A 3,846-nucleotide genomic window follows, 5' to 3' on the forward strand; every position below is an offset into this window, starting at 1 on the left:
TGCTCTTCCGCCTGCCTAAGCCTGATTCTGCCTTCTGCCCAGGTGCAGGCGGGGAGCTCTGAGTCATCGTCAAGGTCTCAGAGCACTCTCCTTCCGATCCCAAGCGGGAACACAACATAAAGCCAGTGTTTGCACTGGCGGCATAGCCCCAGGAAGCCACACTTTAAAATAACGCAGCTTTTTTTCTGCTGCTGTTGCCGAATCAGGAAATCTCTCTACAGCACGCCACCAACAAACAGCAAAAATCTGTGTTAAATGCTCTCTCCCTTATTTTTAAGCCTTCTCAGGTTTTTTAAGTGGGTTTAGTTAGCCACACGTCTGGGCGTCATTTGTCATAGTATGAAGCGCGGCTGGGCTGCGTCCCCAAATCCCCAGCCGCCTGGCTCGGCTAGCTTATGCCCCAAATAATTACACGGACACTGTATTCTTTTAAACACTGCTCTGGCCCATTTCTAATCATCTGTGTAGCGCCCCTAGGTGCGCTTACCGGGAAGATTCTAGCCTAAGTCCATCCTGGGTTGGAGCTTCATAGCGTGCGTCTTCCCTGGAGCAGGTAGCATGGCGTCTCTCTGAAGGCGTCTGCTCCCGAGAGGAGAGCTGCGGAGTCTGACCTCACTTCCTCTTCCTCCCGGCATTCTGTTCTGTTTACTCCACCCACCTAAGGGTGGGCCTATCCAATGGGCCTAGCAGTTTCTTTATTGCTTAGAGCCAATGAAATCAACAGATTGATATATGACACTCCCACATCAATCATCACCACCACCACCATCACCATTATCATTATTTTATGCCTTGGCAATGCTTAAACATGCATGGGCAGCCATTTATGGCAGTTTTCTAGTTATTCTTATCCTGGGCTGATGTGGGATTCCCCTCTGTATGCTGTGAATATCATTGGTTAATAAAGGAAATGCTTTGAGCCTATAGCAGAGCTATAGGGGAACGGAGCTAGGTGGAGAAAACTAAACTGAATGCTGGAGAAAGAAGAGCAGAGTAGGGAGAAGCCATGGAGCCGCCGCCGGAGACAGATGTGTTGAAACTTTGCTGGTAGGCCATGACCTTGTGGTGATGCACAGATTAATGGAGATGGGTTAAATTAATATGTAAGAGTTCATCAATAAGAAGCTAGAGCTAATGGGCCAAGCAGTGATTTAAATAATATTTTGTGTGATTATTTTGGTTCTGGGTGGCCAGGAACAAACAAGCAGCTTCCCTGCAACACTGGGCAGTCCTAGATGCTCGTGCTATTGTCATACCCAAGGTTCCACAGTCTTCCAGTGTTTCTTTTGGCTCTTCCTCTTCGCCTTCTCTCATGCACTCCTACAAGCAGTGCTATTCTCAGGTATCTGCCATCATTCATTATCATAACATGGCTGAAGTATCTTAAGCGCCGTTGCCATATCCTGTAGTTTACCTCCTTCTGTAGATGGAGATGTTTCTTAGTGTCATCGCACAGCCTATGTCTTCATGTGACACCTCGAATCCTCCTGAGACACGCCATCTCGAACACATTCAGCCATTGTTCTGAGGAGCGTTTCACTGTCCGAGTTTCAGAGTTGTAAAGAAATTAGCTCAAGACAAGTGCATTATATACTTGTAATTTTATTGTTGTTGTTGTGTCTTGCTGACCAAACCTTTCATAGTGCCTGGAATGCAGCCCTCACTAACCCTATCCGCCTTTGTCTGAAATAGTCCCCTTCTTTGAACTGAGATTTCCTCCCAAATAGACAAAGTCTCTTAGTATACTCAAATACAAAAACAAGGTGCAGTTTTCCAGCCACACACTCTCAGAACTCTCTCTGAGTTCCTTTGAAACATGTCTGTGTATCAGTGAACCACAGCCTCTGGCTGCAATGACCTTTCTCTTAGACCAGGAGTCTTGGAAGTCTTCCAGAGTCTCAAAGATGACTTTAACCTCTCACAGAAACAGCCAGTGTGTCAACTGGTTGAATGTAGACAATGCTAGCCCAGAGATCACGTTAATTGTTCTAGCTGTTATCACCAAAATTTGCTGGATTTATTGATTTGTTTTCAAGAGACAAAAAAACTGATTTTTATTTCAGAGTGTTTGACTAAAACACTCAAACAAATCCAGAGTGGAACAGACAAAACCATTGGAACAAGAACCAAGCTGGCGGTCCTCACACTTCCTGGTTTCCACCGTCATCACAAAGCTCTAGTAATGAAAATGGGCGGTTCTGGAGCACGCGCATGGGCACACCACATAAAGGAGACAGACAGGCCAGTAACCCCAGAAATACGTTCTTACATACGTGATCAAGTGCATTTTCCACAGGGATGACACACCAATGAGGAAAAAACAGAGTTTTGAGCAAACGATGTCGGGAAAACAGATAATGAGGGGAAAAGATGAAGCTGGGCTTCTGCTTTAGACAGTCTAAAAGACAAACACAAATGAACCAAAGGCCTAAGACCTAAAACTCCGAAGTCCTTAAGGTCACACAGAGCTTCATGGCACATCTGGCAATGGTTTCTCAGACTTGACACCAAGAGAAGAGGCAGCAAGATTACAGGCCAGGAAGCTGGACACAAAATCGAAAGCTCCGATGCATCCATGGCTGCAGTTCACGTACTGAAAAGGTGACCTGAAAGATGGGAAGAAATCAGAAGGTAATATCTAGAGTATGTAAAAAGTCCTACAATTTACTTCGTGTAGTGCTGCGGCTTGAACCTAGGGCCTCTTCTATTCTTGGCAGATGCGCTACCCCTGAGCTCTATCCTCGAGCTCCCAAACTCCTACAGTATGACACAATTGCTAATAACTTGATTTTAAAATGGCCAAAAGATCTAAACATTTCTCCAAAAAGGATTCACAAGTGGAAAATAATTATATAAAAAGATCCACATTGCTAATCATCAGGGAACTGTAAATCAAAACCGCACTGAGACATTACTGATGAGGAAGGTCATTGGTAATAAACAAACTGCCTTGGCCCATTTTGATAGGCCATCCCTTAGGTGGGTGGAGTAGGCAGAACAGAATGCTGGGAGGAAGAGGAAGTGAGCTCAGAGGTCGTGCTCCCCGCGATGAAGCAAGTTGCCAGGTCAGACATGCTGAATCTTTCCTGGTAAGACCAGTGCTACACAGTTTATTAGAGATGGGTTGATCGGGATATCAGAATTAGCCAGTAAGGGCTAGAGCTAATGGGCCAAGCAGTGTTTAAAAGAATACAGTGTCCGTGTAATTATTTCGGGGCATAAACTAGCAGGCGGCCGGGGTGCTGGGGATGCAGCCCCGCCGCTCTTATTACTACAGATTACAACTGTGGGTGACGGTGGCTACTTTCAACAACAACAACACAACCAGCTACAAATAGCAAGCCTTGGCAAGCATGCAGAGAAATTGTGTCTGGGCACTCCTTTGGGAATGTAAAACCATGCAGCTGCTATGGAAAGCATTATGGAAATTTTGAAATTATTAAAAATAAAATGACCAGGGCTGGGGGGAATGACTCAGTCGTACAATGTACCAGAGGCACCAGGACCTAAGTTCAGATCTCTAGTACCCAAGTAAAAGAGGCCAGTGCGGTAGCTTGTGCCTGTTATCACAGGGCTGGGGAGGTCCACAAGAGGATCCTATAGCTTATGGGGTAGTTTATCCTAACCGGTGAGCTCCAGGTTCAGCGAGAGACACGATCTTAAAAATTAAGGTAGATTCTGGGTGTTGTCATGCACTTTAATCCCAGCACTTGGAAGGCAGAGGCAGGCAAATCTCTGTGAGTTCGAAGCCAGCTTGGTCTTCAAGAGAGTTTCTACACAGAGAAACCCTGTCTTGAAAACCCAAACCAAACCAAAAAGGAAGGTGGAGAGTGACTGAAGAAGACA

The sequence above is a fragment of the Microtus pennsylvanicus genome, chromosome 3 (assembly GCF_037038515.1).
Source record: "Microtus pennsylvanicus isolate mMicPen1 chromosome 3, mMicPen1.hap1, whole genome shotgun sequence".
NCBI classification, from domain to species: Eukaryota; Metazoa; Chordata; class Mammalia; order Rodentia; family Cricetidae; genus Microtus; species Microtus pennsylvanicus.